Source organism: Pristiophorus japonicus, chromosome 11 (assembly GCF_044704955.1).
Source record: "Pristiophorus japonicus isolate sPriJap1 chromosome 11, sPriJap1.hap1, whole genome shotgun sequence".
Classification (NCBI taxonomy): Eukaryota; Metazoa; Chordata; class Chondrichthyes; family Pristiophoridae; genus Pristiophorus; species Pristiophorus japonicus.
In genome coordinates, this window is record NC_091987.1 from 189,777,762 (window position 1) to 189,792,566 (window position 14,805).

The following is a 14,805-nucleotide window of genomic DNA, read 5'->3' on the forward strand; positions in this document are numbered from 1 at the left end:
TGCAAGTCTTTCTTTTTGTTTTGGAGTGCCAGCCTAGATTTTGTGCTCAGGTCTCTGAAGTGGGGTTGGAAAGCACATACTTCTGACTCAAAGGTACGAGTGCTGCCAACTGAGTCATGGCTAACACCTCCAAGCCATCAAGTATTCGAACTTCATTAATCAGGAATATTGTCACTGAAAACATTGGCTGAGAAATTCATCTCAGGCGCTTGCATAAAACGGATGGTATCGGATCGGCTGCCATGGAACTGAATATCAGTCGCAGGGTATAACAGCGGCCCATCCAATACCGCTCACAGACCATCAACAGGCCAGGCCATTGGTGGGGAGCAGCGTGCGATGGCCCGGCCCGGAAATCGGCTCGGTCCTGGACTGCAAGACCATCAGCAGGCCAGCCATTGGAGGGAGCAGCATGTGGGGGCATACCACTGCAGGGAGCAGCGCGTGCTGCTGCAGGAGGGCGATGGCTACAAAGCCAGGTCGTTGATTGCAGTGTGGGCAGGCACAGCAGGAGGGGCAAAGGAGTGGCAAGAGTTTGCAGAGGGAAGTGACTGGGGCCCAGGAGAGGTGAGAGTCTGGGGCCCAGAAGCGGTGAGGGTCCAGGGGCAGCACGGGCCAGCCCACACTGCGATATGTGTGCACACTCGGTCCGTGCAACAGAGCTGGTCTCCAGTCGTCTTGGGTAATCCTTGCCACTGGACCAAGACCTAGCTCTGTCAAGCCCGTGTGGTGGCTGGTGTGCAACGGCCATCACACGTTATAAAGATCCACGCACAGGCATCTTCCACCCTTCAGGATGTAGTTCGGGATCTGAAATTTTAGTTAGGGATCTGGAACATTGAAACACCCGTGAACCCATCCCTTTTTGGCTTAGAAGGAAATCATCCTCGCTTCGAGGGACTGCCTATGATGATGATGATGATGATGATGAATACCGCCTGAGTTGCGACATCGCTCGAGGCGAACTTCTCGGCCATTAAGTGCTGAAAAATGATTAGTAATCTCTGATGCATGAGGGAAAGCTAATCCTCGGTCTAAGCGCAGGCGGTAACCATTGTAACAATGTTGATTTTCTCAGCACCGTTGCTGGGACAGAGCACACTTCACCACTGGAATACAACCTGGGAAGCTCATTGGACCATGGTTGCGATGTAAACAGTTGTGTGTTGATATAGTCTTACACATCTGTATATGGACTTGATACTGTGCAAGCAATTTCTGTCAGTTCCAGGAGGCTCTGCGAGGAGTTTCTATTGGCTGCTTCCAATTTTCTTGTGACATACACTTGCTCAGCTCTGGTGTAATTGCTCTTGTTACATGCAAGTCTGGTATAAACAGCTGGTCCATCACAACCTGGTGTATTAGCAGGATTCCTCTGTATATCATCACTACTGTAACAAAGAGAGCAACATTATACGCTGTTTAAAAAGCGATCTGTAAATTTCTGTTAAATAGCGTAAACCTGGGTTTCAAATGGACTTTTCACGTAATAATTGGCATCTTTTGAGATAACAAACAGTAAATATTTCTGAACTCAATTTGGAAAAATGATGATTACAGAGTTTAGAAGCTTAAACAGAGAATGAATGTCAGTGCACAGACTGTGAGTCCAAGTACTGAGAGCAGCTATTTAATTTTTTGTTTCATTTCTGAAGCCAGAAAAACTAAACAGTATAGGATCTCCAGATCCTGCCACAATCTCTCTTGCAAAATTCGCCACACGTCACTCTGTCAGTCTGTGAGCTTTCTGCTCCCTCCAGTCACTTGAAATTCTGCCCACAGATTTAATTCTGCAGTTTGGAGTGTTCTTTGTTCCAATGTGGGACTGGGCTGAATTCTACATTATCATCAATTCTGTTCAGGTGCAGCTTAAACTCCCACAGGGATATTCCCAGATGCCTACAGTATTACATGTCTGGCAATATCCTTCCTCATCAGTAATATAACCCTGTATTATACTGCGCTGCACTTAATCTGTCAGACGTTTGTAGTAAAACATTGCAGCGAGGTTTGATTCGCTTTACTTTGTTACGTTAGCAGGTAATCTCAGCTATTTGTCAATGTTGTACTGTCCGATACTTTTACTGTACATTGCTCACACACATTGATATTTGAATACACTGTATTTGTACAATTTTTAGTTTAGGAGCTTTGCATTTTATTTGCACAATATTTAAGGATATTTTAAAACATTTTTTAATTAAGATATTTTCCTTACAGAAAAGAAACAAAGATGAAGGATTTCCTCTCTGAACTATTTGTAGGCTCAGAGACATGGACCATGTACAGTAGACAACTCAAGTCGCGAGAGAAATACCACCAATGATGCCTCCGCAAGATCCTACAAATCCCCTGGGAGGATAGACACCCCAACATTAGGGTCCTCGTCCAGGCCAATATCCCCAGCATTGCAGCACTGACCACACTTGATCAGCTCCGCTGGGCAGGCCACATTGTTCGCATGCCAGACACGAGACTCCCAAAGCAAGCGCTCTACTCGGAACAACTTCATGGCAAACGAGCCAAAGGTGGACAGAGGAAACGTTACAAGGACACCCTCAAAGCCTCCAGGATAAAGTGCAACATTCCCACTGACACCTGGAAGTCCTTGGCCAAAGACCGCCCTAAGTTGAGGAAGTGCATCTGGGAGGGCGCTGAGCGCCTCAAGTCTCACCGCCGAAAGCATGCAGAAAGCAAGTGCAGGCAGCGGAACGAACGTGCGGTAAACCTGTCCCACCCTCCCTTACCCTGTCCCACCTGTGGCAGAGACTGTGGCTCTCGTATTGGACTGTTCAGCCACCTAAGGACTCATTCTAAGAGTGATAGCAAGTCTTCCTCGATTCCGAGGGATTGCCTATGATGATGATAATGATGATCCTTGGTGAAATCTGAAACATTTATAGAGATCCATTTACAATTTTGCTATAAATAATTTCCCCTAAAGGGTGTAAAAAATGGAAAAGGCCATGGGAAAGTACTAATTGCAATGGAATTATTAAACCAAGCTTCAATTTCTATACCCCTTATTTATCTTTCCAGTTTTATTCCCCTTTCACTCTTCTGCTCAAAGCACCGACTCATCCTGGGGTACAGTTTCAGAGGAATTAACAACCCCTGCCACTTCATCCTTGTGACCGTTCTTCATGTGTAAGTCTAGACAGTGAAGCCTCGATACGCAAGATATTAGTGGAAGCATTAACACAATTGATAAAACAATAGCAGAAAGAAGAGTAGCGCATGAATTAAATACATATTTGTCCATTAATATTGTCAACAATAATTTCTAGGTCTTAACGTGTTGTCTCCTCCCAAATCCGTACCCATAGTTCCCGGAACTCCATGTTTGATCCCCTCCAATCAGGTTTCTTGCCATGGAAACGAAACGGCTCTTATCAAAGTCAAAAATGATATCCTATGTGACTGTGACCATGGTAAACTATCCCTCCTCATCCTTCTCGACCTGTTTGCAGCTTTTGACACGGTTGACCACACCGTCCTCCTCCAACGCCTCTCCTCCGTCGTCCAGCTGGGTGGGACTGCACTCGCCTGGTTTCATTCATCCATCTAATAGTAGCCAGAAAATCAACTGAAATGGCTTCTCGTCCCACTCCCGCATCATTGCCTCTGGTTTTCCCCAAGGATCTATCCTTGGCCTACTCCTATTTCTCATCTACACGCTGCCCCTCGGTGACATCATCCGAAAACACAGTGTACGCTGACGACACACAGCTCCACCTCATCACTACTTCTCTCAAGCCCTCCACTGTCTCTAAACACATCTCAGACTGGATGAGCAGAAATTTCCTCCAACTAAATACTGGCAAGACCGACGTCATTTTCTTTGGTCCCCGCCATAAACTCTGTTCCTTGGCAACTGTCTGATCTTTCTCCTTGGCAACTGTCTGAGGCGGAACCAGACGGTTAGTAACCTTGGTGTCGTATTTGACCCTGTGATGAGCTTCTGACCACAACTCCTTTCCATCACTAAAACATCCTATTTCCCCCTCCGTAATATCGCCCAACTCAGTCCCACCTCAGCTCATCTGCTGCTGAAAGCCTCATCCATGCCTTTGTTACATCTAAGCTGGAGTATTCCAATGCTCTCCTGGCTGGCCTCCCATCTTTCACCCTCCATAACTTTAAGCTCAGACAAAACTTTTCTGCCTGTGTTCTAACTCGCACCAAGTCCCATTCACCCTTCACCCCTGTGCTCGCTGACCTACATTGGCTCCCAGTTGAACAACGCCTCGATTTTAAAATTTTCATCCTTGTTTTCAAATCTGTCCATTGTCTCACCCCTCCCTATCTCCTCCAGCCCCACAACCCTCTGAGATATTTGCGCTTCTCCAATTCTGGCCTCTTGGCCATAAGCGATTTTAATTGCTCCACCATTGGTGGCCATGTCTTCAGCTGCCAAGACCCTAAGCTCTGGAATTCCCTCTCTAAACCTCACCATCTCTCTTTCCTCCTTTAAGACATTCCTTAAAACCTGCCTCTTTGACCAAGCTTTTGGTCATCTGCCCTAATATCTCCTTATGTGGGTCAGTGTTAAATTTTGTTTGATAACACTCCTGTTAAGCACCTTAGGATATTTCACTTTGTTAAAGGCTTTATTATAAATACAAATTGTTGTTGCCAAGATATTTGACTATGGGAGGAATCCTGATCAAGCATGGCCCTAGCCCGAGCTGACATCCAATCACGCTTGCTTTTCTAGCTGTGCCATTGGATACTATCAGGAGTGAGCACCTTGTTCTGTGTCAACTCCCTTATCCGGAGGGCGGAGCACTGAGACCAGTTGTATACTTGCAGCTACCCTGACTGTAGATGTTAACTCTGCTTACCATGCCAAGCAGCAAAAATGACTGAGTACTGAACCAGTGGTGGTGTCATCAAGATCCATGTCACTCTCTCAGATAACTCATATCCTGGTGCTGAATCAGAATCCTACTATGACAAACTGGGGGTTAAATGTATCACCTGACTCCTCATTGCTCTCAGGCTTCCCGTGTACAGCTTTGTCACCCACACTCCCCCATTCGTCCTCCGCCAATCCCATTCCTTTATATTTGAGTGGCCATATGAAAAAGATATGTTTACTAAAAGAAAAGATAGAAAGACTTGCATTTCTATAGCGTCTTTCATGACCTCAGGACGCCTCAAAGCACTTTACAGCCAAAGAAGATCATCTGGAGTGTAGTCACTGCTGTAATGTAGGAAACACGGCAAACAATTTGCGCACAGCAAGCTCCCACAAACAACAATGTAATAATGACCAGGTAATCTGTTTTACTGATGTTGATTGAGGGATAAATATTGGTCAGGGGTCCAGAATTAACTTCCCTGCTCTCCTTCAAAATAATGCCATGGGATCTTTTACCTGAGAGGGCATATGGGGCCTCGGTTTAATGTCTCATCTGAAAGGCAGCACCTCCAACATTACAACACTCCCTCAGTACTGCACTGGAGTGTCAGCCTAGATTTTTGTGCTCAAGTGTCTGGAGTGGGACTTGAACCTACAACCTTCTGACTCAGAGACGAGGGTGTTACCAACAGTGCCACGGCTGATATGGATAAAGCACACATTAGCACACAATGAAGATTGCAAGTCTAATGTGCAGGTACTGCCTTTGTCCTATTTAAGTGCGATAATAGCCAACATTACAAATGGTGCCGTCACACTAATACCAGTATGATCTAACCCGACATGACTGCACCAAGCATCACATCAAAGATAAATGAGCTGGTACTTGTTCCATCAGAAACAGACTTCAAGAATAACTACTAATGCAAATGTATTTAATGTATGGTTGCAGTTAGACACCCGAATGTTCAGGAGAAGGTCACCAATCTGAGTCCTGAGGCTCACTGGTGTTTTTTTGGCTGGGTTGGTTAGATGAGCTTAGAACAGCTGGAAAGCTCAAACGGAACAGCAGGTAAAAATGAGGCAGTCCATCTCCGAGACTATGCAGCAGAGAGGAGGGTAAAGAAACATTCCTGTTCGGCTCACTGTTCCAACTGTGTCTCACGTCACCTAACCCCTGAGCAGCAATGATTTGAGCGATAGAGATCTCTATGATTCAAACGCACGCTGAAGGAAGCGGTTCAATGGCAAAGCAGCCTAAGATAAAAGGAGGAAATCTGGAGATAAAGAAATGAGCAGAAAATAACAAATTTACAACCAATGGAGGCAGGAATATACCATAAACCCTTTTAATAACTCTCCCCATTACACAGTGTAATACCAGACGGAACAGCCAGAAGCAATTGAAACTTTACTCACAGCAAATCAACATATATATATTAAAAAGTTTGCAAATCAGATGTTGGAATAAAGAAACCAGGGATCCTTTCTTATTTTAATCACTGGCTTAGTGAGACAAAAAAGTTTAATGAATTTAATGGCATAGGTGACCAATATTCTATGAAAAATGTTAGATTGCTAGTTCCATGCCATACTACAGGCAGCAATTCTAACTATTTTGTGAATAAAATATAACCATAACCTGACACAAATATTTTCACTGATTCTGGTTAAATATTGATATATGACGAGGGTGCTATGATTCACTTCAGCGTCTCTGGGCGACGGAGTGGAAAATCAGCAACGATTTCTGCACCTCTTCACTGTCAGTGGTCCCTCGGGAACGTACGCACATCTCACTGTTGGCTGAGGATGGAATTGTGCTTGGGCTGTGATCCTCACATGGCTGAATAACCTACTGATAGTTAGGGGATGAAACTGATCAACGCGGCGTGAAACATCCCGACAGCGACGTGGCCGCCGGTTTTACACTGATTTTCGTTCCATGGGCGTCACTGGGCGCGGCGTATAAGGGACTGCCGATTTGCTAACAGCCTGTTTGCGTTTACTGCTGTTGACCATTTTCACCCTCTTACCGTGCAGGCTCATCTGTGGAGGGAGGCCAACTGGGTGAGGCAATGGGAGGGCTGTCCCATCCTCATGGAGCTGGACCCCAGCATACGTCAGCATCTCTGTGGGATCAAATTAACAGCGGAGAATGTGGTCCTGTATTTAAAATCTGTAAGGAATAAAAGGAGTGGCAGGGCACTGAGATCTGAAACTGGGACATTACATTAGGAGTGAATTAATATGGAATGGGAAATCAATGGAAACATTATGCTGGGGTAGCAATGCACATTGAAATAGAAGTCAATAGTATATTCTTCAAACCAAGGTTTAAAATCCATGACTTGAGCAAATTAATATCAGTGTCAACAATTCAAAGCAACTAATACAATGTTCAGTTTTAACAAGATGCTACATAGCATGTACTGTAGCACAGTATGCTGCTTGGCTCAGTAGAGTTGCAACTACTCGACAAAAGGGCAAACTGATCACTGGTAACTTGATGCTATCTTAATCTTTGCTACGATTTCTTCGGATGAAAGATGTGGGGCTATTACAATGGCTGTACATTCAGAGTTGATGTTTCTTTATAGCCACATATCTTCACAGTTAACGCTTATAATAGGCTGGGCACGTCACTGGGATTTTCAGACAATCCAGTTTCTATTGACATGATTGGAAAATTAGTGTCAAACTACCCTCACTGCTTCCTGTGTCAAGGCCTAATTGTAAGACAATGAGTGCCCTCTGTCAACCAATAATTCACTTAACAGGATAAATTAAAAAGTAAATCAGCAGAACTAATCTTCATCTGTCACTGTCTCGGAACTAAGCTTAGTCTTACTAGCTACAAGAATAGGCAATGGTTCAGATTTCCTTTAATAGTTCTGTTTAAACTAGTCCATAATTTGGCACCGTTTTGATTGCATTTATTGGTTATATTTCTACTTCTATTATCAATTACAGAAACGTAGGGCTTCTAACTGAGATATCAACTGTTCATCCAAAAATTTATGTTATGTATTATACCAGATCCTTTCATTCTCTTCTACTCAATGCGCTTTGCGAAAGTGCTATATATGTGATATAAATATAGTTTGGTAGGAATTAACTTGCAACCAATTATTTTCATGAATAGCTTTAAAAAAAAATCAAGTCGAGATTGTAGCAATTTTTTTTACCATTAGTTGCCGTAACAGAATAGGTTATTGATTAAATAATTTATATTATAGGTCCATGTGTATGTTAATCATTGATTACATATGAAATGCTGACTGAACAACAGTGTATAATCTACACAGTACAAGAGTAATGTGGCTGATGCTAAGCTATGTGTGTGGACAATTATTCAAACTGTTCGAGAACCAAATACAAACGAATATTGCTTCAACTGTTAAATATCTCCATAGTTATCAAATATTAATGGATGTTTCCCCCTATCTACCCACTTACCTATCAACTTGTGTTTGAAGAAAACCCCACCAGGGCACTGCTGGCTCAGTCTTTTCTTATACTGTTAAAAAAATACTTTTCATGTGGACAACATTTGGTGATTTACAAACGAGTTGTATACAACACATAAACAACTGGACTTGGATTTATATAGCACTTTTCACGACCACCGGACGTCTCAAAGCACTTTACAGCCAATAAAGTACTTTTGGAGTGTGGTCACTGTTGTTATGTAGGAAACGCGGCAGCCAATTTGCACACAAGCAAGCTCCCACAAACAGCAATGTGATAATGACCAGATAATCAGTTTTTTGGTTATGTTGGCCAGGACACCAAGGATAACTCCCCTGCTATTCTTCGAAATAGTGCCATGGGATCTTTTACATCCACCTGAGAGCAGACGAGGCCTCAGTTTAACACCTCATCCAAAAGACGGCATCTCCAACAATGCAGCACTCCCTCGGCACTGCACTGGAGTGTACGCCTAGGTTTTAGTGCCCACATGAGACTTGGACCCACAACCTTCTGACTCAGAGGCGAACGCACTACCCACTGAGCCACAGCTGTTACTGACAACAACCAAATGAGGAGAAGCGGGGAAAATGAAACTTCACAGGCACGCCCGTGTGCCCCACGATCACATGGGGACCCTTCAATTGACAAGGATGAACCATTGGGAGGTACTAATGCTAACCTGAAGTAAAAACCAAGCTGCGTCCCCAAAATCAAGCAATAGATATCCGACCATGAATTGAAATGGGACGACAGCTGCCCATAATGACTGTACAATACCACATTACAGGTCACTGGCTGATAACTGTGGCACTGGCTATTGGCAATTAAGAGTATCCAGATGCTCTGCAACCTCATACTGTAATATATCTCAATCATTGCTCTAATCTGATAATGATGCTGATAGACTAAGGCAAGTGAGTGCATTGGTTCCACAATCAGCTGCTTGAAACAAAATAGATACACAAACCATGAAAGCCACACTGCCATTTTTGGACCAGTGTTAAAAAAAAATCACAAAAGTGACTGCAGTCAATTCTACCGATTCGATCCAAAATTCGTCATGAATGTATTTCGGAAAGTTGTAGCAGAAAAGACGGTGCTGAAAAGGTTAAACCTCATGGTGATCATCTCGCCCGTTCTCGAGAAAAGGCTTTTATGTGAAGAAGATATCAAACAATAAGCCCGAGATATTTGGTACTGGCGACCGGGGTATTTGTGGTTTCAGCACTCGGAAGCATTGGTGACTCCCTTGCTGCCCATTAAAATCAGCTAATAGAAAGGACCTCACGCTGAAAGAGAGCTCTTGTTTTCACTCCGTGCCCCTTCCATTGCAAACAAAACACTGCGGCTCATTCTCAAGCATCATTCTCAGAACATTTCAACTTTACAATCCTGTGTGAAAACTAAGAACCCTGGAATTAGCACTTGTTTCCGCGCCTCATCAAAAATGTGCGGGGGGAATTTGTTAACCGTTTGATAGCTGCAAGCGGCATTTCTGCACTATCCTCAAAAATTAGACCAAATCAGATTTTCCTCTGAGGCGCGTCGTCTATACTGTGTTGTGTTCTCTTTGTCCTTTAGTGAGAAGCACTGTTATTTTACAAAGATCGCATTTTTGCACAATATAGCAAAAGCTGCATTTTCTGCTTAGAAATAAAAAGGAGAAATGCGATTCTGTCCTCAAAGAGTTAAGGATTAGCGATGAGCTGCATTCGTACAAAACACATATCTGTGGCAATATATACTGCAGACATTTGACTGAAAGACTTATTTAAGCGTCTAATAGCACTGCTCTATAACTGCACAAGGAGCCTCATAAATGGTATACAAATCGCACAGACTTTGAAAGAGAATGAGGTACCTCAGGTCTGGAGAGTGAATGGTCTGAGATTCCCACCACATGCTGATAACTGACTTCCATTCAGTCATAATCCTTTCTTTAAGCACAGAAGCAGAATTCAAAGCATCCCTTTATCTAATCCTGCAGCTGCTGACAGTCCCCCAAGTTAATGCAGCTCATGAAAAAAACACAGCTCTACATAAACCCAGCCACCCTACAGTTCCTTCAAGACGACACCACGAATGAGAGTGCTCAGCAGCAGCGAAAATGATCTGAAGCGTGGAGTAACATCTGTGTGTTTTTGAATAGAGAAACCAGTCCTGGTACCCCGAGAGCCCACCCCCACGGGGGCATGGGACTTATTCTGCGAATGGTCTGTACCAAAGGGAAGCACTGGCCAGGGTGGGCTGCGAGTACCCTCACAGTAACAGCTGCATGCAAATCAGTGAAGTCTTGCTCAATTATCCCCGAGAAAGAATGGTTCCTGCCACCTAACAGGAAATAGTCCAGCTAGTTGCAATATAAATCCACAAATTGTGCTTCTTTCTTGCAGAAGCAACAATGAGATGTCTGACCCTGCAGCTTTATTGAACACTGTAACATTTCAGCTATTTTTTTTTGAAATAGCCAAATGGTGACTGTAAACTGAAAACATTCACATGGTATTATGATTTTGCCATATAATTGCTTTTAATATTTTTGCGTTCTGAATTACACAGATGCAAATATTCCATATTTACTATAACGGTATTTGAAATTCGAACATTAGGAGTGCTCAAATGCACTGTTGAGGAGTTTGATTAACACTTGAAAAACCCTAGAATTAAAACTTCAGTACAACTGGTGATCTCTCTCTCTTTCTGCCTCTCTGTCTCTCCATCTCACACATACATAAGTTGCGATTCAGTACTTTTTTTATATGGGTCAGTAAAATTTAATTTTTTTTGCTCCAATTGTCTCCTCACATTTTCTGAAGCCAGTGACATACAAGTGGCAGAAAGTGCCAGCAATGCTGTGGTATCTTGTCCAAATCAGAGTTCTTCATTCGTGACACTGGACAGTGAGCAGTATGCATGTGAGGCTGTGAGTGAGGTTGTGCATTTGTGAGGGTGTGTGCATCAGGGTATGTGTGCATCAGGGTGTGTGTATCAGGGTGGGTGTGTGACGGTGTGTGTGAAGGTCTGTGTATTAGGGTATGTGTGTGTTAGGGCGCTTGTGTGAGGGTGTGAGTGTGTATCAGTGTGTGTGTGAGGGTGTGTGTTTCAAGGCGTGTGTGAGGGTGTATGTATCAGTGTGTGTATGTGAGGGTGTGTGTGAGGGTGTGTGTAAGGGTGTGTGTAATCAAGGTATGTGTATGAGGGTGTGTGTGTGTATCAGGGTGTGTGTGTGTTAGGGTGTGTGTGAGGGTATGTGTTAGGTTGTGTGTTTTAGCTTGTGTGTGTGTTAGGGTGTGTGTATCTGAGTGTGTGTGTGTGAGGGTTTGTGTATTAGCACGTGTGTTAGGGTGTGAGGTTGTGTGTATCAGAGTGTGTGTGAGGGTGTGTATGTGTTAGGGTGTGTGTGTTAGCACGTGTGTGTTAGGGTGTGAGGTTGTGTGTATCAGGGTGTGTGTGAGGGTGTGTGTGTGAGGGTGTGTGTGTGAGGGTGTGTGTATCAGGGCGTGTATATCAGGGTGCGTTTGTGAGGATGTGTTTGTGAGGGTGTGTGTGTATCAGGGTATGAGTTTTAGGGTGTGTGTGCATCAGGATGTATGTGTGAGGGTATGTGTGTGAGGGTGTGTGTATCAGGGTGTTTGTGTTAGGGTGTGTGTAAGGGTGTGTGTATGAAGGTTTGTGTATCTGGGTGTGTGTGAGGATGTGAGTATCAGGGTGAGTTTTAGGGTGTATGTATGAAGGTGTGTGTATCAGGGTGTGTGTGAGGGTGTGTGTGAGGGTGTGTGTACTGGGTGTGTGTATCAGGGTATCTATGTTAGGGTGTGAGTATCAGGGTGTGTGTATCAGGGTGTGTGTGTGAGGATGTGTGTGTTAGGGTGTGTGTATCAGGGTGTGTGTGTTAGGGTGAGGGTGTGTGTGTGTGTGTTAGGGTGTGTATCAGGTTGTGTGTAACAGGGTGTGTGTGAGGGTGTGTGCATCAGCGTGTGTGTGTGTGAGGGTGTGTATCAGCGTGTGTGTATCAAGGTGTGTGTTAGGGTATGTGTGAAGGTATGTGTATCGGGATGTGTGTGAGGGTGTGTGTATCAGCGTGTGTGTATCGGTGTGTGTGTGAGGATGTGTGTATCAGGGTGTGTGTTAGGGTATGTGTGAGGGTGTGTGTATCGGGGTGTATGTGTATCGGGGTGTGTGTATATCAGGGTGTGTGTGTGTGAGGGTGTGTGTTAGGGTGTGTGTTAGGATATGTGTATCGGGGTGTGTGTGCGGTTGTGTGAAGGTTATGACACAGAGAAGCATCACACCTGAACCTGGACCTACCTTCACCCCACAGTGACACACAGGTACTGGCCAGCAGGGGTCACTGGATCCTGTTCAGACTGGAACCCTGATGAATTTTCAATTCCCTTTAGACCAGGGTGTGTAGTGGCCCCTATTGTTTTCTGAATCGATATCAACTCACTCAATACAGACCGAGGTTTGAACCTGCAGCCTGCTTGGCCTGAATGGCCCAGTTCCACATCAAGCAGCACAAACATTTGGTCAATATTCACATCGTAGCTTTTTAATGAAGTTTAGCTATTTGACGCTTGTGGCATTGTTACTGTACTCAAAAGCGCGCCACACGGATAATGTTATGCAAGGTTCCAATAACCTACAAATGAGCCTCCTCTGAGGTCGAAGTTGAAATTCGGCACCAGGATTCAGCCCAATAGAGATTAAACATTCCTGTTCAATTCCGAAAATAATGGCGCATCACCGGTGTGACATATTATGGTTGAACAAAAGGCAATTGGCCTTCTGGATTTTATAGATAGGGATGTTAGGTATAAAAGCTAGAAGGTGCCCATGAACCTGTGCAAAACACCGTTTAGGCCAGGCCTGTAATACTGTGTCCAGACATGTGAATGTACAAAGGATATTGGAGCCATGGAGAAACTGCAACGTAGATTCAGTAAGATGATATCAGGGATAAGAGGATATAGTTATGATGAGAGATTTAATTACTAGAGATGTATTTTCTGGAGCAGAGAAGGTCAAGGGGATATTACCAGAGAATTTGGCAATTAAGTGAAAGTGTTTGAGTGGGTAAATAATGAAAGATTATTTCCAGTGGTTGGTGAATTGGCAACAAGGGCCCATAAATGTACAATTACTAATAGAATCAGAAAAGGTAGGTTAGAAGAATTTTTTTCACACAGACGGTTATTAGTATATGGAACGACTGGCTGAAGAAGCAGTGACAATCACATTTAAGACTGAAGTAGGTAAATGCCTGAAAAAGAAAAATACCAAAGGTTATGAAGAAAAGCAGAGAAATGGCGTTTAGATAGATAACTCTGATACAGAATACTGACACAGGCACAATGTGCCAAATGGCCTCATTCTGGTAACGTCTCTGATTCAACAATAATTCAAATATTCTCAATGCTATTTTTATCAAATAGAAAAGATGTATGATTGTCTGGGAGTGTCGTTTTTTTAATAGTCAAATCATTAAATGTTTGCTAATTAAAAAGTAGAATAGCTTCTCACTAGATAGCATTCGGTGATTAACCATAGCCTCTGATCTGGAACACTCACTAATATATGGCTCATATAAGGCAGTTCCTCTGAGATTTTCCTGTTCGGGTGAACATGTGCTATGTGATCTTCTACCTGTTAGTGATAGCAATTGAAAGGTAAAATGGGTAATTATTGGATTGGCAGCTAGCAAGCCTATCTAATGCATCATTATCTGCAGCAGTATAAAATAAGGTCTCATGTTACAGAGAAAATGTTTGCTTGAGATGTTTATCATAGAATCATAGAAGGAGGCCATTCGGTCCATCATGTTTGCGCTGGCTGAAAAACAGAGATCTCACTTTCCAGCTCTTGGTCCAAGTGCATATCCAAGTACTTTTTAAATATGATGAGGGTTTCTGCCTCTTCCACTCTTTCAGGAAGTAAATTACTTTAAATCCATGCCCCCTGGAAGACCTCTCTGCTAAGGGAAATAGGTCATAGAAACATAGAAACATAGAAAATAGGTGCAGGAGTAGGCCATTCAGCCCTTTGAGCCTGCATCACCATTCAATAAGATCATGGCTGACCTTTCCTGCTTTCTCTCCATACCCCTTGATCCCTTTAGCTGTAAGGGCCACATCTAACTCCCTCTTGAATATATCCAACAAACTGGCCTCAACAACTCTCTGCAGTAGGGAATTCCACAGGTTAACAACTCTCTAAGTGAAGAAGCTTCTCCCCATCTCAGTCCTAAATGGCTTACCCCTTATCCTTAGGTCCTTCTTATCCATTTCATCTCGGCCCTTCCTAATTTTATACACCTCAATTAAATCTCCACTCAGCCTCCTCTGTTGCAAAGAAAGCAACCCCAGCCTATCCAATCTTTCCTCATAGCTAAAATTCTCCAGTCCTGCCTCCTGGCCCATGAACTGAAAGGACCAGATCTTACCTTTATGTCCGATTGTTTTTGCCTG

The 14,805-nt window shown here is 43.6% G+C and overlaps 1 protein-coding gene across 1 annotated transcript in view; it reads right to left on the minus strand.

Moving 5' to 3' along the window:
• The window catches only part of LOC139275894 (galactosylgalactosylxylosylprotein 3-beta-glucuronosyltransferase 1), a 209,628-nt gene extending 199,227 nt beyond the window's left edge, over window positions 1-10,401 (minus strand). The window contains exon 1 of the mRNA XM_070893118.1: window positions 10,200-10,401. The gene's annotated coding sequence lies outside the window, so the exon portion shown is untranslated. The remainder of the gene's footprint in view (window positions 1-10,199) is intronic.
• Window positions 10,402-14,805: the final 4,404 nt, after the last annotated feature.